General features: G+C 46.3%; 1 long non-coding RNA gene across 1 annotated transcript in view; it reads left to right on the top strand.

Moving 5' to 3' along the window:
- The first annotated feature begins 9108 nt into the window (after positions 1-9108).
- LOC311426453 overlaps positions 9109-26767 on the top strand; it is a 385986-nt gene continuing 368327 nt past the window's right edge. The window contains exon 1 of the long non-coding RNA XR_014686771.1: positions 9109-9886. This is a non-coding gene — a long non-coding RNA (uncharacterized lncRNA). The remainder of the gene's footprint in view (positions 9887-26767) is intronic.

The raw sequence follows: 26767 nt of genomic DNA, 5'->3' as shown, positions 1-26767 counted from the left end.
TGCTGAGGACACTGGTTGGTGGAGTCCCTTGGGAGGCAGTTCTGAAGGGCAGAGGAGTCCTGGAAGGCTGGGCGCTCTTCAAGAAGGAAATCTTAATGGCACAGGAGTGGTCCGTCCCCACGTGCCCAAAGACAAGCCGGCATGGAAGAAGACCGGCCTGGGTCAACAGAGAGTTGCAGCTTGCGCTTAGGAAAAAAAAGAGGGTTTATAATCTTTGGAAAAAAGGGCGGGCCACTGAGGAGGACTATAAGGATGTTGCGAGGCTGTGCAGGGACAAAATTAGAAAGGCCAAAGCTCATCTGGAGCTCAATCTGGCTACTGCCGTTAAAGACAACAAAAAATGTTTTTACAAATACATCAACGCAAAACGGAGGACTAAGGAGAATCTCCATCCTTTACTGGATGCGGGGGGAAACCTAGTTACAAAAGATGAGGAAAAAAAGGAGGTGCTTAATGCCTTCTTTGCCTCAGTCTTTAGCGGCAATACCGGTTGCTCTCTGGATACCCAGTACCCTGAAAGTAGGTAGCTGGTGGAAGGGGATGGGGAGCAGAATGTGGCCCTCACTATCCATGAGGAAATGGTTGGCGTGCTGCTACGGCACTTGGATGTACACAAGTTGATGGGGCCGGATGGGATCCACCTGAGGATACTGAGAGAACTGGCGGAGGAGCTGGCCAAGCCGCTTACCATCATTTATCATCAGTCCTGGGTATCGGGGGAGGTCCCAGTTGACTGGCAGCTAGCAAACGTGACACCCATCTACAAGAAGGTCCGGAGGGCAGACCCGGGGAACTATGGGCCTGTCAGTTTGACCTCAGTGCCAGGGAAGCTCATGGAGCAGATTATCTTGAGTGTCATCACGTTGCACTTACAGGGCAAGCAGGCGATCAGGCCCAGTCAGCATGGGTTTATGAAAGGCAGATCCTGCTTGACGAACCTGATCTCCTTCTATGACAAAGTGACGTGCTTGGTGGATGAGGGAAAGGCTGTGGATGTGGTCTACCTTGACTTCAGTAAGGCTTTTGACACTGTTTCCCACAACATTCTCCTCAAGAAACTGGCTGCTCGTGGCTTGGACTGGCGTACGCTTCATTGGGTTAGAAACTGGCTGGATAGCCAGGCCCAAAGAGTTGTGGTGAATGAAGTCAAATCCAGTTGGAGGCCAGTCACTAGTGGCGTCCTAGTTCTACACTCTATATTTACCTGGGTTCTACACTCTACATACCTGGGTAAATGTAGAGCGTAGTGATATGGTTTAGTGGAGTACTTGTTAGTGTTAGGTCAGAGAATTAGGTGTCCAAGGACTGGAACCGTAAGTCAGTCACATTAAGGAAAGTATAACTAGAATAAAAACAATTTTGTCCCTTTAAACAGAAATTTCAAATCCTCAGTTGGTTCAACTTGCCATGAAGCTTTCTGTGCTCCTTCTTCTGATGGCATGTCTTGCTTCTCTTCCAGTGGTGCTGCTTTTATGTGGTTGTAACATATCCACAGTTTGATCCCTTCCGCTTTGATTGCAGTGTGGGTTTGGAGCAAGACAGTTAAAGATCCTTTACACTTTGCTTTAGGGGCTCATCTTTCCACATTCAGATCAGCACCTGATGTCCAGGTCAGAATGGATGCACCAGAACATCCAATGGAACCTGTAGTCATTCCTGTATGTATCTGTGAAGAGAGGACAACGTGGCAGACAAAGACTGCAAATATTGTCTTACCCAATCTTCCCCCCCTTACATGCATTTGACTCCCTAATGTCACCAATCCATTTACAGGGTACAGTTTGCCATATAACAATTCAAATGGGCTACCTTTTTTCTCTAGCTCTGGCGGTGTAGTGGGTTTACATGGTGTGGTGGTTTTACCGTGCTGGGCAGCTAAACCCCACAACCGCTCTCTCACTCCCCCTCCTTTAGATGAGCAGGGGGAGAAGTAAAGCAAAGAACAACTCACGGGTTGAGATAAGGATAATTTAATTAAAGGGAAATAATTATAATAATTAAATAAAGACTACCATGAACTAAACAATTTAACTAAGGGGAAATAAAAAAGGAAAGGGGAAAAAAGGGAGGAAAACAAACAAACAAAATAAATGAAAGCTATATGGAAGTGCAGAGGAAAGAAATTACTCTCTACTTCCCACAAATGAGCGATGATTGACCACGTCCTTGAAGCAAGGCCTCAACGCACGCAGCCGGTGTTCGAGAGGAGGACCGACGTCTTCTCCACGAGAGCCCACCCCTCCCCTCTTCTTCCTGTTTCCACCTTTTATTGCTGAGTGTGACACCACATGGTATGGAATATCCCTTTGATTGGTTTAGGTCAGCTGCCCTAGTGATGTTTCTCTCCTCACTTTTTTGCCCACCCCCTAGGAGGGTTAGAGAAAGGCCCAATGCTGTGCCACTGCTGCTCAGCAGTAGACACAACACTGGTGTGATAACACTGCTGTTCCAGCTACAAGTACAGAGTACGGCACTGTATGGGCTGCTGCCGGGAAAGTTAACATTCCAGCCAGACCCAGTACAACCTCCACCCCTTATTCCATAACATTTGTGTCACACTCAGATCCCCATACTTTAGCATACAAGCATTCTCATCATTATCCCTTGTCCTTTAACAGGACAAGGATTTAACAGGACAGGATTAATAGGCAGGTGTATCTTTTCATTCCATAGGTCTTTCTTGGAAAATGTTCATAAGAACTGTTGATGATTAGGTCTTCATCTGCCAAATTGGCCACTCAAGGCAGGCAGAGTTGGATGTCTGGACACCAGCACCAGCTTAGCTCAAGTCCTTATTGCACTGCCTGGCTCCTTGCAAAGTTGACCTGTCGTTGATCCTACAGCATCTTCCTACAACATATAACTTAGATTATAGATTAGTTTTCTCTCAATGTCAAATCTCCTTGAGGCACACACTTGATATCCCCATTCTTTTGCATGACCCACTGTCCTGGTTTCAGTTAGAACAGAATTAATTTTCTTCCTAGTAGCTGGTGGAATGCTGTGTTTTGGCTTAGGATGAGAAGAGTGCTGATAACACCCCGATGTTTTAATTGTTGCAGAGCAGTGCTTATACCAAGCCAAGGACATCTCAGCCTTTCGCTCTGTCCTGCCAACAGGCAGGCTGGGGGTGCAGTAAGAGCTGGGAGGGGACAGACCCAGGACAGGTGACCCAAACTAGCCAAAGGGGTATTCCATACCATCTGACGTCATGCTAAACAATATATAGGGGTGGCTAGCCGGGGGGAGGGGGCCGGACTGCTCGGGGTTAGGCTGGGCATCGGTCAGCGGGTGGTGAGCAATTGCATTGTGCATCACTTGTTTGTACATATTATTATTACTTTCCTATTATCACCATTGTATTATTATTATTATTATTATTATTGTTATTATTATTTTGTTATTATTATTTTCATGTCTTATTAAACTGTCTTTATCTCAACTCACGGGCTTCACTTTCCATTTCTCTCCCCCGTCCCAGAGAGGGAGGGGGGAGGGTGAGCGAACGGCTGCGTGGTGTTTAGCTGCCGGCCGGGTTAAACCACGACACCCACCAGGTATACCCTGGTCCTTGGGCGAAGACAATCCCACGAGTGGGTTTGCCTTTTCCCGAGGCAGGAGCAACCCACACTGCCTTCCCCATCCACCTTCCTATATGCACTACGGGAACTTTAGCTCCTTTCACAGTGTGTAGGGGTTTTGTTTCGGCAGGACCAGCACGGCTGTCAGACCCCCTATTGTTAACTAGCCAAGTGGCCTCTGGTAGATTTGTGTCCCATTGTTTCCACGTCCCAGCACCTAATGCTCGTAACATAGCCTTTAACAGTCCATTGTACCTCTCAACCTTCCCAGAGGCTTGTGGGTGATAAGGGATGTGGTACACCCACGCAATACCTGTGGTGGTTTTACTCAGGTGGGCAGCCGAGCTCCACCACATCCGCTCTCTCACTCCCCCTGTCCTCAAAGAGGAAGGGGGAGAAAATACAACACAGAGAACTCGAGGTTTGAGATAAGAAAGGTTTAATTAAAGGGAAAGGGAATGGGAGGAAAAAAAACAGAGACAAAAGAAGCAATCAGTCTGCGCGGAAGCACAGCGAGAGGGAAAATTATTCTCTACTTCCCATCAGCGAGCGGTGTTCGGCCACGTCCTGGGAAGCAGGGCCTCAAACGCGTAGTGGTTGTTCAGGAGGAACAGCCCCCTCCCCCACGAGAGCCCCCCCTTTTATTGCTGAGTGTGACATCAGGTGTTATGGAATATCCCTTTGGTTGGTTTAGGTCAGCTGCCCCGGCAATGTCCCCTCCCCATCACTTGCCCACCCCCAGCCTGCTGGCTCTTGGGGGCTTGGAAGGAGTCCTGATGCTGTGCCAGCACTATGCAGCAATAGACACAACACTGGAGTGATATCAGTGCTGTTCCAGCTACGAGTGCAGAGTACAGCACTGTGTGGGCTGCTGCAGGGAAAAGGTGACTCCAGCTCAGACAGACCCAACACAATACCATGCCTCTTTGCCCAGGAGGTAACAAGATTGTTTTGGAAATGACTTCCATTGTCAGACTCAATTCTCTCTGGTGTACCATGAAACCACAATACTTCTCTTTCCAGGCCCAAGATAGTGTTTCGGGCCGTGGCATGGTTTACAGGGTATGTTTCCAGCCACCCAGTAGTTGCTTCTACCATGGTGAGTATGTACCGTTTGCCTTGGCGGGTTTTTGGGAGTGGTCCGATATAGTCAATTTGCCAGGCCTCACCATATTGAAACCCTAGCCATCTCCCCCTGTTCCAGGGAGATTTTACCTTCATGGCTTTCTTGATTGCAGCACAGGTCTCACACTCATGGGTAACCTGTGTGATGGCCTCGATGGTCAAGTCCACCCCTCGATCACGAGCCCATCTGTAAGTGGCATCCCTCCCTAGATGTTCTGATGTTTCATGGGCCCATCGAGCTACAAACAGCTCACCCTTACGTTCCCAGTCTAGGTCCACCTGAGCCACTTCAATTTTCGAAGCTCGATCCACTTCTTTGTTGTTCTGATGTTCTTCAGTAGTGCGACTCTTGGCCATGTGGGCATCTACATGACGTACTTTAACATCCAGGTTTTCTACCCGGGCAGCAATATCTTGCCACAGGGTAGCAGCCCAGATAGGTTTACCTCTGCGCTGCCAGTTGCTCTCTTTCCATTGCTGCAGCCACCCCCACAGAACATTTGCCACCATCCATGAGTCAGTATAAAGATACAATACTGGCCAATTTTCTCTTTCGGCGATATCTAGGGCCAGTTGTATGGCTTTTACTTCTGCATACTGACTCGACTCACCTTCCCCTTCCATGGCTTCCACAACTCGTCGTATGGGATTCCACACAGCAGCTTTCCATTTCCGATGGCTCCCTATCACACGGCAGGATCCGTCAGTAAACAACGCATACTGCTTTCTGTCTTCTGGCAACTCATTGTATGGTGGTGCCTCTTCAGCACGGGTTACCTCTTCTGTTGGCACTCCGAAATCTCTGCCTTCCGGCCAGTCCATAATCTCTTCCAGGATTCCTGGGCGATTGGGTTTTCCCATTCGAGCCCGCTGTGTAATTAACGCTATCCACTTACTCCATGTAGCGTCAGTTGCATGGTGTGTAGTGGGAATTTTCTCTTTGAACATCCAATGTAACACAGGTAGCCGCGGTGCCAAGAGGAGCTGTGCCTCTGTACCCACAACTTCTGAAGCAGCTCAAACACCCTCATATGCTGTATTTCTTTTTCAGTTGGGGTGTAATTGGCTTCTGATCCTCGATAGCCCCGACTCCAGAAGCCCAGAGGTCGACCTCGAGTTTCTTCTGGGGTTTTCTGCCAAAGGCTCCAGGTGAGGCCATGCTCCCCAGCTGCAGTGTACAGTATATTTTGCACAGCTGGTCCAGTACGGACAGGCCCAAGGGCTACTGCACGAGCTATTTCTTGTTTGATTTGTTCAAATGCCTGTTGTTGCTCAGGGCCCCACTCAAAATAGTTTCTCTTTCGAGTCACTCGATATAGAGGACTCACAAGCTGACTATAGCCTGGCACATGCATTCTCCAGAATCCCACGAGGCCTAGGAAAGCTTGCGTTTCCTTTTTTGCTAGTTGGTGGAGACATTGCTGTTATTTTATTGATTACATCCATTGGAATATGGTGACGTCCATCCTGCCATTTTACCCCCAAGAACTGGATTTCCTGTGTAGGCCCCTTGACCTTGCTCTTTTTAATGGCAAAACCAGCTTTCAGGAGAATTTGGATTATTTTCTTCCCTTTCTCAAAAACTTCTTCTGCTGTGTTGCCCCACACGAGGATGTCGTCAATGTACTGAAGGTGCTCAGGAGCTCCCCCTTGCTCCAGTGCAGACTGGATCAGTCCATGGCAAATGGTAGGGCTGTGTTTCCACCCCTGGGGCAGCCGATTCCAGGTGTATTGGATGCCCCTCCAAGTGAAGGCAAACCGCGGCCTGCATGCTGCTGCCAAAGGGATGGAGAAAAATGCATTAGCAATATCAATTGTGGCGTACCACTTGTCTGCCTTTGACTCTAGTTCGTACTGGAGTTCTAGCATGTCCGGCACTGCAGCACTCAGTGGTGGCGTGACTTCATTCAGGCCTCGATAGTCCACTGTTAGCCTCCACTCGCCATTAGACTTTCGTACTGGCCATATAGGACTATTAAAGGGTGAGCAAGTCTTGCTGATTACTCCCTGACTCTCCAGTCGGTGAACCAACTCATGGATGGGAATCAGGGAGTCTCGGTTGGTGCGATATTGCCGTCGGTGCACCGTTGTAGTAGCAATTGGTACCTGTTGTTCTTCAACCTTCAGCAATCCTACAACAGAAGGGTCTTCTGAAAGGCCAGGCAGGGTAGACAGCTGCCTAATCTTCTCTGTGCTCAAAGCAGCTATGCCAAAAGCCCACCGGTATCCTTTTGGATCCTTGAAGTACCCTCTCTTGAGATAGTCTATGCCAAGGATACACGGAGCCTCTGGGCCAGTCACAATGGGATGCTTTTGCCACTCATTCCCAGTTAGACTCACTTCAGCTTCCAGTACAGATAGTTGTTGGGATCCCCCTGTCACTCCAGAGATACAGGTGAGTTCTGTCCCTTGGTAGCCTGATGGCATTAAGGTGCATTGTGCGCCAGTGTCCACTAAAGCTTTGTATTCTTGTGGTTCTGATGTGCCAGGCCATCGGATCCACACAGTCCAATAAATCCGGTTATCCCTCTCCTCTACCTGGCCAGAGGCAGGGCCCCTCTAGTCCTGGCTGGAGTGTCTGCCACTTAATTCTTGCAAATGAGAGGTAGAGGTCCCTTCATCATGGTCAAGAATAACATCAGCTCTTCTACTGCCTCTGGGGTACTGCCCAATAGAAACTGGAGCAGCATTTCTCTTAGGAGCCCCTCTTCTTGCTGCTGTATTTCCTTTCCGTTCACGTACCCGAGCAGCTAGGGTTGAAGTAGGTACACCATCCCATTTCCTCATATCTTCCCCATGGTCACGCAGATAAAACCACAAGGTGCCACGTGGTGTACGTCTTGGGTACTCTCTCTCTTGAGCAGGCAAATGCTGATTCTTGGTGGCTGAAGTATCACTCTGTCTAGATGGGGGGGAATATACTTGTTCCACGAACTTGTCAAGTCCTTTAGACAGTTTCTCCACAGCTGAGACACAGGACTGTAGCGGAGCAGAGAGATTGTCTTCATATTTTTGAAGCTGGCAGGACACATCATACATTGTTGGTCCCATCCCCTCATCCCAGTGAATTGCTGCCAGGGTACTGGCATGTGCTGATGGTGCACTCCGCACAAATTTACGCCACATGGATGTTGTGCACTGGACTTCATCGGGGTCTTGAGGTGTCTGGGCATTGTCCAAATCACTATAAATCATCTCCCGCACAGCTAATTCCCGCAGATGTTGGAGACCTTTATCCACAGTGGTCCACTTGCCTATGTGATATACAATATCTAACTACTTCTGATGTAAAGTGAGGTCTGTTATCTGAGGAGAGTCCCTCTGGTATTCCAAAATGAGGGATTTCTTCTTTCAGTAAAGCCTTGTGAGAAAGAAAGTTGTGTTTCTGCAATAGAAGGTGTTTTTGCAGTGGAAAATTCCACTAACTTTGTATATTCAAAAATGATTGTGCAGGCATGACAGTAGCATAGCAGTGGGGAGTAAGTTAAGCAGATAGGGGGAAGGTTCCAGTGTCCCAAAATAAGGAGGATAGCTAAGAAAAACAGGACAAGCAGTGCAAAATCAGGAAAAACAAAAATCACAAGCCCTCATCCACCACTCCTTCATGGTCGCTCTCTCCCCTGCTCTGGTGTGGGATCCCTACCTCAGGGGTGCCAACCTTCCTGGGCTGGTCCTGTGTGGGTTTCTCCACATGCCATGGCTCTTTGTGTGTTGCTCCAGGTGTGGATCTATGCCATGGGGGTCTATCTGTGAGGAGCAGGTTGGTCCAGCTTGGGACCCCCTGGGGACACCCCCCCATCACCTGCTCCTGCATGGGCTCCTCTCCATGGGCTGCAGTGTGGAGATCTGCTCCACCGTGGTACACCATAGGCTGCGGGGGGGAGCCAGCCTGCTCCACTATGGGCCTCTCTGTGGGCCATGGGGGAGCTTCGGCTCTGGCACCTGGAGCGCCTCCTCCCTCCTCCCCCTCATTCTTCACTGACCTTACTGTGTGCAGGGAGGTTTCTCACTCCTCGCTCCCCGAGATGCTGTTGAGCAGCAGTTTTTTTTTGTTGTTTTTTTTTTTTTCCTTTTCTTGGATGTGCTCTCACAGGCACAAACTGCACTGCTCATGGCTTGGCTCTGGGCAGTGGAGGGCCCCTTCTAAGCCAGCTAAAACTGGCCCTTATCTAACATGGGGCAGCTTCTGGATTCTTCTCACAGGGGCTACCACTGCAGGCCTCCTGCTACCAGAACCTTGCCACGTAAACCCAATACACTAGGGCAACTATGTCATTACTGGCCTGTAAAGTATCAGGGCTTAAATTAACTAATGAAACCCTAAATGTGATGGGGGTAGAAGGTGCTGGAATAACAATGCTACTTTTGGGGGTGTAGTGGGTTTACGTGGCAAGGATTTGGTAGCAGGGAGCCATAGGGGTGGTTTCTGTGAGAAAGATCTAGAAGCTGCCCCATGTTTGGGAAGGGCCCCATTGTTTTCCAGATCCGAGCCAATAAGCGATGTTGTTTTGCGCCTCTGTGAGAGCATATTTAAGACAGGGAAAAAACGCTGCGCCACACAGCAGCCAGGAGAGTCAAGGGAGTGAGAGAACAGCCTTGCACCAAGGTCAGTGTAGAAGGAGGGGGAGAGGTGCTCCAGGCGCCGGAGCAGAAGTCCCCTGTGGCCTGTGGTGAGGACCATGGTGAAGCAGGATGTCCCCCTGCAGCCCATGGAGTACCACGGTGGAGCAGGGTTCCACGCTGCAGCCCGTGGAGGAGACCACGGTGGAGCAGGTGGCCCTGCACCGACGGAGGCTGCCGCCTGTGGAAGACCCCTGCCGGAGCAGATTCCGGGCCGGACCTGTAGCCCGTGGAGAGGAGCCCACGCAGGAGCAGGTGACCCGGCAGGAGCTGCTGCCCGTAGGGGAGCCAGGTTGGAGCAGTTTTCTCCTGAGGGATGGACCCCGTGGTACGGACCCATATCTGGAGCAGTTCTGGAAGAGCTGCTGCCTGTGGGAAGCCCACGCCGGATCAGTTCATCAAGGACTGCATCCCGTGGGTGGGACCCCACAGCACAGGGGACGAGAGTGATCGAGAAGGAGTGGCAGAGAAGAAGTGCTGTAGACTGACCGTAACCCTCATTCCCCCGTTCCCCTGCGCCGCTCGGGGGGAGGAGATGGAAGAGGGTGGATGGGGGGAAGGTGCTTTTTTTTTTTTTTTTTTCCCTTTGTTTTCTCACTTCTCTCGCTTGTTAGTTGTAGGCAATAAATCTTACTATCTCCTTATGCCGAGTCTGTTTTGCCCGTTACAATAATTATTGCATGATTTTCTCGTCCTTATCTCAATCCTTGAGCCCTTTTCACATATTTTCTCCCCATTCCTCTTTGAGGAGGGGGAGTGAGAGAGCGGCTGTGGTGGAGCTCGGCTGCCCACTCGAGCGGAACCACGACAGGGGGACACTAAGCTGAGGCAAGGGATAGAACACTAGGCAATTATTATATGTACCTGAGGCAGGGACTAACTTGTTGGGAAAAGATTTGATAATGAAACTGGGCATTCAAATAGTAAATTGTTAGACTGGAATAACGTTGTTATTAATGGGGTATGCTCAGAACCTGAGAGCAAAGATATATTTGCCTTTGAATGGAAAGACCTTGAAATGGGGCGGAAGCAACAATACAGATAGACAGTTTTACCTTGGGGGTTGCAGGACCACCAAATTTATTTGGAGCAATTCCAACCTCCAGAGGAGATGTTACTGTTACAATATTTGGATGATCTTTTATTGTCAGGACAGGAGAAAACAGTTGTGAAGGAAGCCACTAACAAGCTGTTCAACTTTCTGGGAAAACAGGGCTTGAAAGTATTGGAAAATAAATTAAAATTAGTAGAAAGAGAAGTAGAGTATTTAGGGCATCTAGTGTCTGAAGGGGAATGAAGAATAAATCCAGAGAGGATTCAGGGAATTGTTGAGCTACCCCTACCCAAAACTAAAAAGAACTAAAATGTTTTAAGAGGTTTTTAAGGAATTAGGAGTCACAAAGTCCAAAGAAAAACAGATACTCCCTGAAGGGAGGGAAACGCCGAATAAAGTGCTAATGAGGGAAATGTTAACAGTTTTACATCAAGAGAGTAATTGGGGAATTCAAGCAATGTGTGATGCTGTGGTATAGAAATATGTATGTGTAGGAATATATATACCCTGGCTGAGCAAGTATGCAGGAGTTGTGTAGTATGTTAAAAGGTAAATAGGAAAATTATCTTCAGTCGGCCGAAAGCAGGGGTGAGAACCAGGAATTCAACCCTTCCAAAATGTACAGGTAGATTTTACAGAACCCCTTAGAGTATTTAGAGATTTAAATACTTGTTAGTCTTGGTCGATCATTTGTCAGGGTGGGTGGAAGCTTTCCCTACAGTATCTGCTACTGTGAACATAGTAACTAAAGTCACTGTAGAACAAATAATTCCCAGGTCTGGAATTGCTGAAAATATTACTCTGATCAAGGAAATCACTTTATGTCAGAAATATTACAAGGGCTAATTTGGTCTCTGAATTAAGTGGAAATTTCACACTCCTTGGCATCCTTCCTCTTCTAGAAGGGTGGAGCGGATCAGACAGTAAAGAAGCAATACACTAAGTTCTGGAAACTCAGCTCCCCTGAACGAAATGCTTACTTTTGGCACTTCTCCGAAATCAAACTGCACCAAGAGAAGATGTGGGATTTTCACCATATGAAATATTATTTGGATTGCTGTACATGGACAAAGGGGATGAATTACCTCGATTTGAGACAAAAAAGATGCTTTTCTTAAGAACTATATACTCAGGATGTCGTCCTCTTTGTCATCTCTCAGGACCCATGGACTGTTAGCTCAAACCCCACCCTTGGAAGCCCTGATCTATCCATTTTGAGCAGGAGATTGGGTTCTGATGCAAACACAGAGAGAATCGAAGCCGCAACCTGGGTGGGAAGGACTGTTCCAAGTGTTCCTGACTACTGAGATGACAGGAAGAACAGCTGAGAAAGGGTGGACTCATACCTGGGTAAAAGCATCAGTTAACCCTGATACCTGAAAGACTGCATTAACAAAGACTTTTAAGGTTAAAACTGTTAAAACTATCTATCTATTGTAAACCTTTAACTTCTCCATAGAAGAATTCTTAATGAATTAATGAGTAAAAGGGATTGAATTACACAGAATTGGAGTGTTTCCAGGGAACACTCTCTGGAAGTGGGAGAAAAAGAAGGGGGGGTATATAATCCCCACCAGAAGAATCCTTATTAGTTTGTGATTTGTATTGTCTTTCTTAATTATTATTTCTTAATTATTGTAGGGGTATATATATATATAAAAATGATGTATTTTAAGTTTATCTTAGTAATACCTGTTCTCAATGGATTAGTGATAGGATGGAGGAAAAAATCAGCATTTCCAATTAATCCAGAACATCTCTCGAGTTCTATCTTGAAATAATTGTTGGATTTGCACCCAGATGCCTAGAAAGACTGAAAAGGCCTTGTCCCTGATTCCTAATCCAGCAGCAACTGTGTCTGGATTCTCTAGATATCTAAAAATGACAGATCATACTCAGTCCCGGGAAGGAATCGATTTTGAAGTTGAGTTCCCTACACATAATCCTGGTTACAATATACTGTGTTATCAAAGGTGCCCTGTAAACAACATTAATAGAAACTCGGGGCAATAATATTGACCCTGGGTGTGGAAATATTATCCATGAAGTAGGGAATAATCCATACTGTACCAAATAAGGTAGCTATGGGAATGCTAATATACATAATGTGCACCAGATACAAGGTGAGAATCCGGTAACCGGATGGCCTGTCTGAAATGGCAAGGGGTGGTACTGGCTATGTGGCCATAAAGCCAGGAAGGTGTTTCCTCTAGGATGGAAGGGAGCTTGTACTCTGGAGGCAATAATTCCAAAAGTAACTATTACTGAAGACCCACAAAGCCAAAGCCCCCCTGAGACCACACGCAGAATTAAGCGGACTCCGGATAATCTTCTAGTAAAAAGAAACAGGGCATTTCACAGTCTTTCAAGGTGTTTTTTACCTTGGTTAGGGGTGAGTGAATTAGAAAAAGCTATTGTAAATATCTCAGCTATAATTGAAGAACTAGAAGATAACACTCTGGATGCAGTCCAGGCATTACAAAGGGAAGTAAAAAGTTTGCAAAAATAGTATTCCAGAATTGAATGGTATTAGATTTATTACTAACCTCACAAGAAGGAGCGTACACTGTAATTAATGCTAGTTGCTGTATGTATGTAGATAAAATGGGACGAGTTTGACTGATCTCAAAAATATTTGGGAAAATATTTTTTCCCAAAAAAAAAAAAAGAAAACAACACAAAAACAAGATCCTACATAGAGTGGCTGAAGTTGACAATTCCTGGGGATTTAGAAACATTTGGGAGAGACTAACTTCATGGTTACCTGAATGGAATTGGCTCAAACAACTATTTGTTGGTATTATAATAATAATGGCATTGTATATCTGTCATCCCCTGTGACATCCGAAGAAGCATATTGTGCCTTAATGTTGGAAAAAACTCAAGAGTGAGGCATATGAAGAGGTACAAAAACAACAGTAGGAGTAAGAAAAGAAGAGGGGGGGGAATTGTGAAGAAAAAAAAAAAAAAAAAGTTGTTTTTTTGCAATAGAAAGTGTTTTTGCAGTGGAAAATTCCACTAACTTTGTATATTCAAAAATGATTGTGCAGGCATGACAGTAGCATAGTAGTGTGGAGTATGTTAAGCAGATAAGGGGAAGGTCCCACTGTCCCAAAATAAGGAGGATAGCTAAGAAAAACAGGACAAGCAGTGCGAAATTAGGAAAAACAAAAATCATGAGCCCTGTAGTCATGAGACAAGAAGGGAAAAAAAGGAAAAGGAGAAATTAACGGTTGGTCAAAAAAACGTACATATATGGTATAGAAGGGCGTCGAGTAGGCTGCGAACCTGTAATTCTCTGCCAATGAGGAAACGGGAGAAATCAGACGTCGGGTAATAGAGAATATAACGTTATGATAAACTTTTACTGTGCACTTCTGCTTGCAGAATGCCCACCAATGCAATTGCGAATAAAATAGCTTCACAGAAGTCCCCGTTAAAAAAAAAAAAAATTGAGATTTTTCTCACACCTTTATTAATTTTGCATGGGAAGACCTCTGGCCATCCAGTGAATGTGTCCACCAGCACTAGGAGATATCAATATGATCCTTTTCTAGGAAATTCAGAAATTCCACTTGCCAATACTCCCCAGGTTTCATCCCTTTCCTCATCTACCCTGGCTGTTTGGAAAAGTGGGCCAGTGGTCTTTTCCAGCTTCCTTTGCCTTCCCCTCTTTCACCTCTACTTCTACCTTTGTCTCTTCCGCAACCTACTTGTCTGTCTACTATAGCTGCTGCTAAAAGTGATACCTGTAATTTCTTTTCCTTCTTCTCTTTTTTCTTTTTCTTTTTTTTTTTCTTTTTTTTTTTTTTTTCTTTTTCTTTTTCTTCTCATTTCTTTCTTTGCTTCTTGGTTATTGTAAACCTTGTAGGCTATTTCAATCAGCTGAGATTGACATTCCTCCGATCCCCTCTACCTTTTGCAGATTTTCCTAATGTCCGGGGTCAACTGCCCTATAAACAGCATGTTAAATATTTTCCTATTTTCCTCCTCCTCTGCTTCCAGATCTGTCCACTATCTGGCCATTTCACAGAGGTGTTCAAAAAAGACAGATGGGCTCTCATCTAGGTCCTGGTGGACGTCATATAATTTAGAAAGGTTTTTGTTTTTGGTACCCCATGTTAAATCCAACAAAAGATCAATTGTCAATATTGTCCTAATGACTGTTGACCCCTGCTGGTATTTGGGTCTCACCTAGGATTTTTCTTAATTGTTACTAATTCCTCTACCTTTCCTCGCGGGTACCTCTGCCTTGCCTCCACCTGAGCTTTTTCCAGAACCATTCTCCTTTCCTCTGCAGTCAAAAAGGTGTTTAATAAAGCTTGCATATTCCCACAATTGGAGTTATGGGTAATCATAATAGTTTCTAAGAACTGATGCATTACTGCTTGATTATCCCTATGAGATCCAACAGATTGTTTCCAATTTAACAAATCTGATGTTGTAAACGGAACATGAACAAAAGCAGGTTCTCCCTCTGGTCCCACCACCTGTCTTAGTGGAGCATGGATAACTGGCCCCATCTTCTGTTGAGTGTGATGTGCTACTGGGCTAAAGTTGGAGTCACTCTGGGCCTCAGGAAAGGCCTCTGATGTCCCTGCAGAAGCTTCGGAATTAGGGGAAACATCTGAGTCCCTTCCCAAAGATGGATTGTACGGCAGTGATGCCGAGGGTACCAATAACTGAATGTCTTCTTGTTCTAGATCTGGATAAATTTGAGGGGTGTTACCTTTCCCTTTGTGGTAGTTTTACTCGGGTGAGCAGCCAAGCTCCACCACAACCGCTCTCTCACTCCCCCTCTCCTCAAAGAGGAAGGGGGAGAAAATACAACACAGAGAGCTTGAGGTTTGAGATGAGAATGATTTAATTAAAGGGAAAGGGAATGGGGAGAAAAAGAAACAAAAGAAACAATAAGTCCGCGCGGAAGCACAGAGAGAGGGAAAAAAAAATATTCTCTACTTCCCATAAATGAGCGAAGTTCGGCCACGTCCTGGGAAGCAGGGCCTCAAAACGCATAGCGGTTGTTCAGGAGGAACAACCCCCTCCCCCACGAGTTTTTATTGCTGAGTGTGACATCAGGTGTTATGGAATATCCCTTTGGTCGGTTTAGGTCAGCTGCCCTGGCGGTGTCCCCTCCCCATCACTCGCCCACCCCCAGCCTGCTGGCTCTTGGGGACTTGGAAGGAGTCCTGATGCTGTGCCAGCACTACGCAGCAATAGACACAACACTGGAGTGATATCAGTGCTGTTCCAGCTACGAGTGCAGAGCACAGCACTGTGTGGGCTGCTGCAGGGAAAGGTGACTCCATCCCAGACAGACCCAACACACCCTTTACCCCCTTTCTTTTTGGCACATAGCATAATATGATCTTTCCACAATACACACTCAGTCTGAATTTTTTGGGTCCTTATACAATGACATGAAAGTGCATCAACTCATACCATTTTTCCTCCTGCCAGCAAAATAACATCAATTTAAGGATCCATTTTCTGACAATTGTTCCCCATAGTCCAGTTTATATTGAGGCAACCACTGATTACAATATTGCCTCATTTTGTCCTTTGTCATAGAGTCACCACCAAAATTGGACCTATTTTTAAGGATGCATACAAGGAGGGAACGAGGGGGGATTTTGGACTAACCATTTCCCATTTTCCCTTTAGTGGCTGCTCACACTCAACCTTGAATTTGAGGGGTTTTATCAATCAACTAAGGTGGCTCACAGGTCTGTATCCTGCTCTTATTCCTGGCAATAATTTACTGTCTGCAAAAGCAAGCTAGCATGCATGAAATACACAGGTACACAGCCTGGCAATTAACACTTTAAAAGGCACAAAAACAAAAATCATGAGCCCTCTAGTCACGAGAGAAGGAGGAAAAAAATAAGGAAAAGGAGAAATTAATGTTTGGTCAAATAAAATTGTACATATATGGTATAGAAGTGCATTGAGTAGGTTGTGAACCTGTAGTACTCAGCCAATGAGGAAATGGGAGAAATCAGGTGTTGGGTAATAGGGAATATAAGGTTATGATAAACTTTTACTGTGCGCTCCTGTTTGCAGGACGCCCGCCATTGCAATTGCGAATAAAATAGCTTCACAGAAGACCCAGTCTGAAGAAAATTATTGAGATTTTTCTCACAATTTGGGGGCTCGTCCGGGATCTTGTCGCCTACCAGAGAGCTCTTGCCTCCACAGACAGGAAGGTGCACCCCTCTGATTTCAGCGATCGAGATCATGGAGCAGATCATACTAACAGCATATGAGGGGGTTCGAGCTACTTCAGAAGTTGTTGGTACAGAAGCACAGCTGCTCTTGGTACTACAATGAGCTGTGCTACATTGTATGTTCAAAGGCAGAATCCCCAGCTATACATCATGCAATCGATGCTATGTGTAGAAGTGGGTAGTGTTAATTACACAGCAGGCTTGAATGGAGAAACCCAACTGCCCAGGAATCCTGGAAGAGTTTCTGGGACTGAGAGAGCACTTGTGGTGGAGTTCAACTGCTCAGCAAGGTAAAACCACCATACTGGTATAGTAATAACAACGAACTGGCGGGAGATTCTGATTATGATCTTACCGGGAACCTGTACCTATACGACCATTAATCAAAACCAAAATTGCAAATGAACGAGATAACAATGTTTGTACTACAGCACAAACCACCCCTATGGATGAATTAGCAAAGTTGCAGGAAAAGTATTATATGCACCTGGAGGAATCTGAGATGGAATATGTGTCGAGTCTCCCTTGAGGGGTAGGGACTGAAACCTATTAAATGAGGAAAAGGCTGATAACCCTGATCAGGAATTCCATGCATGGACCGAGGTAAGGCAAACTTTACCGTATATTGCCTTGGGATGGGTTCGGTGAGACTCTTGTGTGGGGTGTGAATGAGATGCACTTTTTGTGAGAAGTGAGTGTGGAGTCCCAGTCTGTGGTTCTGTAGTCCCATGAGGGATATTATGCTCCGTATACTCCTAATATTGCATTGGAGGCAGAAGCAGCTGCTCCAGGAGGGGAGACAGGGACTGCACTTGACACTGACCCTGGAGAAGGAGCACACTCTAGGCTCTGGCAAGAATTAGAACAATATAAAAGAGATACTGAGAATTTCGCCTTCCCTGACACTAACAGTACTAACACTGTGTATCCTCTTAAGGAGGTTCCAGTGGGACAATGACAAGTAGGTTATGTGACCACACCCCCTTACCAGCAGAGAGGTTAGAAGTTTTAAGAAGGAAATGAAGTCTTTGACTGAGAGCCTAGCAGAACAGTCAGATCACTTTCTAAGGCCTAATTTGTATTCCGGGAGGGTGTGTGTGTAGGAAAATGTCAATCCTGAGCATGTTATTCACTGGAGAAGAATGTTTAGGACAGAAATGATTCGACTTTGTCCTGGTTTCAGCTAGGATAGAGTTAATATTCCTCCTAGTAGCTGGTAGGGTGCTATGATTTAAATAAGGATGAGAACAGTGTTGATAAGACAAGTTTTGTTTCAGAACAGTGCTTACACTAAGCCAAGGACTTTTCAGCTTCTTGCTCTGTCCTGCCAGCGGGCAGGCTAGGGGTGCGGCAGGAGCTGGGGCCTGTTATAAATGGCTCAGGATTCAAATTAGGATTAAATAAAAAAATAGGATTTATTGAAAGAATATAAAGGAATAGAGGTAAGCAAACAGCGCTGGGTGCACCGGGAGTCTCCGCTCCACCAGGACGCACACCAGTTACATCAAGCAGCTGATTTTTATGCTCCTAGACTAATACATATTCATTACTACTTCTAAAAAAAATAGATTATTAAAATTAGCTTCCGGGGTGCAGTCCCTCCTACTGGAGCATGCGCAGTCTCCTCTGGGGTCTCTTCTGGGGGTCTCTAGGGGTCTTTCATGCTGAAGGCTCGCAGTCTTCCTCTCCCCCTTTGTACTTACTGGGCACCATCCCAAGTTTACGGAACATCTTCTTCAAGTCTTGTCTCCCAGTCGTCCTTCAGCTTCTTTCTCCTTCCTCTTTATCTCTCGGCCCCCCCTAACCAGATACCAAAGATCCACATAGTATCCCATAACAGTCACTAGTTGTTATCAGTTGTTCTGAAACTCCCAGACACACGAGTAATTAAAACATTCTTCCCCAGCCATTCACAGACACATCTATAGCAGTGTTAGAAATAGAAGTCCGGAATAACAAAAGCAAACAGGTTCATAACTTTAAGAAGTGATAAATTGACTAGAATGAGGGGGAGACTGGGACACACTGCATCTGTGGTTCAAGAATTAAATTGCCAGTGCAGGGCCCAGAGGCAGACAGGATTCAAACAGAATTGTTCTTTATGGACACGAATTGTTAAAACATTCCTCACAATCCCTTATCTTCTTTTTAACATCCCCAATTCGTGTCACTTCTGTTGTTAATAACTGGATTTCATCAGTCCGTTCTTGGAGGGTCCAATTCTTAAACATCATAATTGACATATCCCCTTCCCTTTTTAATGAAGTTATTACAAATGTACTATTTATCACCCGGTGTATTAATAACGTAAGGCAAGGTATCATACAAGGTATATACAATAACATAATTACACCACATGACAATAAAAATAACACTCTTTTAACCCATGGTCCACCAGGCAGCCATGAAAATAAATCCCATTCCATATCCTTCCAGGTTTGTGTTTGCTCGCTCACCTCCCCCCTCCTTCTCTGGGATGGGAGAGAGAAATGGGAAAGTGAAGCCTGTGAGTTGAGATAAAAACAAGAAAATAATAACAATAACAATAACAATAATGATGATAATAGTACTACTAGTAATAATGTGTACGAAACAAGTGATGCACAATGCAATTGCTCACCACCTGCTGTCCGATGCCCAACCTAACCCTGAGCAGTCCGGCCCTCCTCCCAGCCTGCCTGCTGACAGGACAGTGAGAAGCTGAATTTGGCTTGGTCCTTGGCTTGGTGTAAGCACTGCTCTGTAACAATTAAAAACAATTAAAACACCAGCATATTATTAACATTCTTCTCATCCTAAACCAGAACATAACATTCTATCAGTTACTAGGAAGAAACACCCTTTTTATCAATCTTTAAACAGCAATTACTAAAGCTAAATTTTCCACAGACTTCTCCTTCTTGTGCTAGTAAATAATCCAAAGCTAGGCAATTTTGATACAAAGCAGTTCTCATCTTTATAACTCATTTAAATCAGTTCTCATCATTTATAACTATTTCTATTACAGCTAATAACCTAATTATTCTATTAAGTATATATACTGGGGTCCTATAGTCCCAGGATCTGTCTTCTGCCCACGTAGCTGGATCATAATAGGCAAACGCCTTCAGTCAAGGAGTTAGGCCCGCTTTCAGGGTCACTTCAGGCTTGTGTTATCGTTCGGCCTGTCAGGGTGATCCAGCTCCTGTAAAACGAATCACAATTTTATATAGGTTTAAAAAAAAGTTTTTTTTTTATGTTATTTTCTCGGGACAACCTGATCTTAGTGTGGGAGAAGTCCGGTCGAGGCCCTCTCACTCGGCAGTCAATACCCATAGGGGTTGTCTCCCTCGGTAGACCATACACACCGCAGTGGAGGGTCCTGCCCCGGTCTTGCCTTCTCCGTTTTCTCCCTTTAGGCTTGTCCCCTTTATTTAGCATCCTTCATTCATGCAGAGCCTCGTTGCCAGAATATTAGTTCTCCCTTAGCTTGAGTTTCAGTTTCCCAGGAGCGGACTCAACCCTCCAAGTTTCAGTAGTTACTGGTCCTTTTATTCTGGATGCGTGGGTCCCTTTCTGCAGTTCTCACAGCTGTTTCAGTAGTCAGTAAAACAAGGTACAGTCCCTCACATCGGGGGTTCAGTGATTCTTCCCTCCCATGGCTGCTTGTTGAAACACTTTCTTTTTTATCTTCTGACAAGTTAAATAACAGTTATCTAATTTGCTTTGCCGTATGGCCCTTTCCAGGTTCCTGTAGCAGGATTCATCTGATAGCCACGGCTACATTCACATTTGTAGCCACCTTTCAGGTTGATACAGATTTGACTACAGATACCAGGGTTTTGGCATTCATCAATACCTCCACAGTTTCTCTTGTTTACAAACTCAAACTCAGCTGGACAGTCACATTCATTTATGTTGCATTCCTTCAGGGGCTCATCACCCCAGTCCTTGCAGTCTCTCTGCTGGTTACACACTTTATTGATATCTATGCATTCTCCACTTCTGCACTTGAATTTGCCAGGTCCAGAGCACTGAATACAGTTTGCTTCATCAGTGCCATCCAAACAGTCTCTCACACCACTGCACTGCCTACTCCTATGGACACAGTTCCCATCTTCACATCTGAACTGGTCTGGTCCACAGGTCCAAGAAGGGCAGTTAATTTCATCACTTCCATCCTTGCAATAAGGATCTCTGTCAAATCGCCACTTCTTGTAGATACATTCACCTGAGCCGCACTGCATCACCGGAGGTGCAGGCTGGCAGCCACACTGCTCCAAAGATTCATCCGAGTGGTCGGAGCAGTCACCTTGACCATTGCAGACAAAGCTTTTGGAAATACATTGTCCACTACTGCATGTGAACTCTGCTGCACTACAAGTCACATTGCCACAATTCTCTTAATCTTCTCCACTGTCACAGGCTTTTTCACCATCACATTTCCATGACACTGTTCTCATATGACACAGCTCAGCACTTTCGTCAGACCCATCTTCACAATCCGGGTCCCCATCACATTGCCATCTGTTTGGCACACACTGACCACTGTTGCACACAAAGATTTAGCACACATCTTCTTCACACAAGCACTCTCATCACTGCCATCTGAGCAGTCTTCACATTTTAATCTAGCACCGTTGGCAGCAGTGCACAGTCAGGCGAAGGCGAGCAGCAGGCAGAGCACCCCGCACCGTCACCTGTGTCACTTATACTACTCCTATTACCCATGCTGTTAGTGTCAGTGGCATCCTCCTTTTCTTTTTGCCACAGACCATTCACCACAACTGGATGAGACACATGATTACTAGTTAGGAAAGAGAGTGTAACGTCTGCTATACGGCTGCAGGCAGTGCCAGCTGCAACCTTAGGTTTGTGAAAGAGCCTGTCGGTGGTCATTTGGCAGTGTAATCTGCGTCTCTGCATTCCTGCCCTGCAATAGAGCTAAGTCGTCATTAGTAATAGTTATAACACCGATCTGGAGACTAATAGTCTTTTTTGCATTGCAAGATAAACCTTTTATAAAAAGAATGCCAGAGAGAAGCAGCACAGCCGCTGCTGCCGCTGCCTCCATGGTTACGTCAGACAGGCTGCAGGGTCCTGATGTCCGCCCCTCTGCTCTGTGCCGACTCGCCTCATGAGACTTTATGGACACGAATTGTTAAAACATTCCTCACAGGCCCAAAACTGAACACAGTACTCAATGTGCGGCCTCACCAGAGCCGAGCTTCTTGCTGAGGCCAACAGTATGAAGTTCAACAAGGCTAAATGCCAGGTCCTGCACCTGGGGCACAATAACCCCAAGCAGAGCTACAGGCTGGGAGATGTGTGGTTGGAAAGCTGCCTAGCGGAGAAGGACCTGGGAGTGATGGTTGATAGTCGGCTGAATATGAGCCAGCAGTGTGCTCAGGTGGCCAAGAAGGCCAACAGCATCCTGGCTTGCATAAGAAACAGTGTGGCCAGCAGGTCTAGGGAAGTGATTGACCCCTGTACTCGGCTCTTATATTTGGATTATTAATATTGTTACAGTGATGCTATTATATTGTGACCATGTAATCAATGTCAGTCAATATATACAACTTATATTAACAGGATTACAAGAAGGGAACAATTAACATGGGTGAAAAGTGAGTGTATATAACAGAACCACAGAATCACAAAATCACAGAATTTCTAGGTTGGAAGAGACCTCAAGATCATCAAGTCCAACCTCTGACCTAACACTAACAAGTCCTCCACTAAACCATATCACTAAGTTCTACATCTAAACGTCTTCTAAAGACCTCCAGGGATGGTGACTCAACCACTTCCCTGGACAGCCTGTTCCAATGCCTCACAACCCTCTCAGTAAAGAAGTTCTTCCTAATATCCAACCTAAAACAGCCCTGGCAACTTTAGCCCATTCCCCCTCGTCCTGTCACCAGGCACATGGGAGAACAGACCAACCCCCACCTCACTACAGCCTCCTTTAAGGTACCTATAGAGAGCGATAAGGTCACCCCTGAGACTCCTCTTCTCCAGGCTGAACAAGCCCAGCTCCCTCAGCCGCTCCTCGTAAGACTTGTAAGACATGGTCCCACATGAAATCCTGGTCTCCAAATTGGAACAAGATGGATTTGAAGGGTGGACTATTTAGTGGATAAGAAATTGTGTGGTTGGCTGCAGCCAAAGTTGTGGTCCATTCACCATGCCCAAGTGGAGGCCAGTGACAAGTGGTGTACCTCAGGGGTTTGTCTTGGGACCAGTACTGTTTAATATCTTTATCAATGACATAGATAGTGGGATCAAGTGCACCCTCAGCAAATTTTCAGATGACACCAAGCTGAGTGGTACAGTTGATACAGTAGAAGAAAGGGATGCCATCCAAAGGGACCTGGACAAGGTTGAGAAATGGGCCCATGTGAATCTAATGAGGTTCAACAAGTCCAAGTGCAAGGTGCTGCACCTGGGTGTCCTGGTTTCAGTTAGAACAGAATTAATTTTCTTCCTAGTAGCTGGTGGAATGCTGTGTTTTGGCTTAGGATGAGAAGAGTGCTGATAACACCCCGATGTTTTAATTGTTGCAGAGCAGTGCTTATACCAAGCCAAGGACATCTCAGCCTTTTGCTCTGTCCTGCCAACAGGCAGGCTGGGGGTGCAGTAAGAGCTGGGAGGGGACAGACCCAGGACAGGTGACCCAAACTAGCCAAAGGGGTATTCCATACCATCTGACGTCATGCTAAACAATATATAGGGGTGGCTAGCCGGGGGGAGGGGGCCGGACTGCTCGGGGTTAGGCTGGGCATCGGTCAGCGGGTGGTGAGCAATTGCATTGTGCATCACTTGTTTGTACATATTATTATTACTTTCCTATTATCACCATTGTAACATTATTGTTATTATTGTTATTATTATTTTGTTATTATTATTTTCCTGTCTTATTAAACTGTCTTTATCTCGACTCATGGGCTTCACTTTCCATTTCTCTCCCCCGTCCCAGAGAGGGAGGGGGGAGGGTGAGCGAACGGCTGCGTGGTGTTTAGCTGCCAGCCGGGTTAAACCACGACACTGGGTCAGGGCAACCCCTCTTCTGGGCAAAGAACTTCTTGAGAGCTGTCCTGCAGAGAAAGACTTGGGAGCTTTAGTTGACGAAAAGCTTGACATGAGCCAGCAGTGCATGCTTACAGCCCAGAAGGCCAACTGCATCCTGGGCTGCATCAACAGAGGTCGAGGGAGGTGATTATCCCCCTCTACTCTGCCCTCATGAGGCCCCACTTGGAGTACTGCATCCAGGTCTGGGGCCCCCAGCACAAGAAGGATGTGGACCTGTTATAGAGGGTCCAGAGGAGGGCCATGAAGAGGATCAGAGGGCTGGAGCACCTCTCCCAGGAAGAAAGGCTGAGAGAGCTGGGGCTGTTCAGCCTACAGAAGAGAAGGTTCCAGAGAGACTTCTTTGTGGCTTTTCAGTACTTAAAGGTAGAGTTATTAATGCCTGAATCTAAATTTGTCCAAGCTTCAATATTGTTATTACAGGAGACTGAACAAGGGGAAGTAAAAATCCTGGTTGAAGCTGAGGATGCAGTGATTCCTATTGCTTGGGCAGGTGAAATAGATAGCCCAAAGTGTCATGGTTAATGGAGTTAAATCCAGTTGGAGGCCGGTCACTAGTGGTATCCCCCAGGGCTCGGTACTGAGGCCGGTCCTCTTTAATATCTTTATCGATGATCTGGATGAGGGCGTCGAGTGCACCCTCAGTAAGTTTGCAGATGACACCAAGTTAGGTGTGTGTGTCGATCTGCTTGAAGGTTAGGAAGGCTCTGCAGGAGGATCTGGGTAGGCTGGACCGATGGGCTGAGGCCAACTGTATGAAGTTCAACAAGGCCAAGTGCCGGGTCCTACAACTGGGGCACAACAACCCCAAGCAGCGCTACAGGCTGGGAGATGAATGGTTAGAAAGCTGCCTGGTAGAGAAGGACCTGGGAGTATTGGTGGATAGCCAGCTGAATATGAACCAGCAGTGTGCTCAGGTGGCCAAGAAGGCCAACAGCATCCTGGCTTGTATCAGAAGCAGTGTGGCCAGCAGGTCTAGGGAAGTGATTGTCCCCCTGTACTTGGCTCTGGTGAGTTATATTATGTCACAATATTGTTATTACAGGAGATATTCTCCCCCTTCCCATCAGCCTCAAGGTTCCTGGGCGCCAGGCCAACTTTGTCCCTCCTTACCAACCTTGAAGGACCTATGAACTGGGGCTCATGGACCTGGACCCTGGAGCTGGGGAGCATGGCCTCACCTGGAGCCTCTGGCAGAAAACCCCAGGAGAAACTTGAGGTTGGCCTCTGAGGTTCTGGAGCCGGGGATATCGAGGAGCAGAATCCCACTACACCCCAACTGAAAAGGAGATACTAACAGTGTATGAGGGTGTAACACACTCAGCAATAAAAAGTGGGAAAAAAAGGGAGGGGGGGCTCTTGTTATGAAGACGTCTGTCTTCCCAAACAACCACTATGCATATTGAGGCCCTGCATCCCAGGACATGGCTGAACAGCACTCATTGATGGGTAGTAGAGAATTTTTTTCCTCTCTGTGCTTCCGCGCAGCCTTCGCCTATTTATTTATTTATTTTTTACTCTTCCTTTTCCCTTTAATTAAATTATGCTTATCTCGACCCGTGAGCCTTTTTTTTTTCCCTTTCTTTCCAGAATACCTTCTTCTCCCCCTCTTCTTTTGAGGAGGAGGAGAAAGAGACCAGTTGTAGTGGAGTTTAGCTGCCCAGAAAAGTATAGCCACCATCCACGCGTCCCCTATGGGCAGCAGCTCCTGTCAGATCACCTGCTCCTGCATTGGCCCCTCTGCACAGGCTACAGGTATGGCCCAGAGTGTGCTCTGGTGGGGGCTTTCCATGGGCTGCAGCTTCTTTCTATCCACATCTGTAGGCTCCTTCATGGGCTGTAGATGGATATCTACTCTGCAGTGGTTCACCATGGGATGCAGGGGGACAGCATGCTTCACCATGGTCCTTTCTACAGGCTTCAGGGCAACTTCTGCTCTGGTGCCTGGAGCACCTCCTCCCTTTTCCTTCTTCTGGGTGTCTGCAGGGCTGTTTCTCACTTCTCACTCTCCCAGCTGCTGTTGTGCAGCAATTTCCCCCCCCCCCCCCTTTCTTAAATATGGTCTCACAGAGGTGCGAACAGCAGCACTTACTGGCTCAGCTCTGGCCAGCAGCGGGTCCCTTTTGGAGCCAGGTGGAACTGGCTTTTAACTAATATGAGGCAGCTTCTGGACTCTTCTCACAGAGGCCACCCTTGCTGTGCCCCCTGCTACCAAACCCTTGCCACAGAAATCCAGTGTAGGGCTGAATAATTAAAGTAGCATATTATAATTTTAGTAAAGTTGCAAAAAAAATAAAAATTTGAGTGATTGCTTGAATCTATAGTGGTTATCTATGAATATTGGATGTGAAAAATAACAAGAAGGGGTTCTACAGATACATAGGCAGGAGGAGACAGGCCAAGGAGGATGTTCCCAGGGAACTGGCTTCCTCAGACATAGAAAAAGCTGAGGTACTCAATAAGTGCTTTGCCTCAGTCTTCACTGGTGGTCAAGTTTCCTATGTCTGTCAGGACCCTGAACCTCGAGGAGAGGGTGAGAAGAGCAGATTCTGTCCCACTGTGACAGTGGAACAAGTCCGGAACGACATAATGAAATTAGATGTGTATAAGTCCATGGGGCCAGATGGTATACATCCTGGAGTGCTGAGAGAGATGGCTGATGTGGTTGCCAAGCCGCTCTCCATCATATTTGAAAAATCATGGCTGTCGGGTGAAGCCCTGTGGTGTAATTGCCTGAAGTAACTAGGAAAATAAAACTTAAAGAAAATGTACAGCATTGAAGGGGCTTTCAGGGTAGGGCATAGCTGCATTACCTGAGCGTTCCCTAGGCTTCCAACCTTAGATGCTATTGCGCTGGAGAAACCTGGTGTGCTAGCTCTAAGGAACAGTACGGAGCGTAGAGTGGAGTGGAGACACCACGGGTAGGCTCTGTAACCAGGTGGGGACTCTATTGTTCTTGTGCACACCGAGACCGATAAGCTGCACTTTTTGCTACCCTGAGCCAAGGACCTGTCATATTTTGACAAATGCTGTCCCCTAGTGTACTTTTTGCTCATTATAATATCATTATAATACCAAAAGACACCTCCATC

This window comes from Aythya ferina (genome assembly GCF_964211825.1).
Source record: "Aythya ferina genome assembly, chromosome: W".
Taxonomy (NCBI): Eukaryota; Metazoa; Chordata; class Aves; order Anseriformes; family Anatidae; genus Aythya; species Aythya ferina.
Note: the sequence above shows the minus strand (reverse complement) of the source record. Positions and strands in the feature narration are given on the sequence as shown.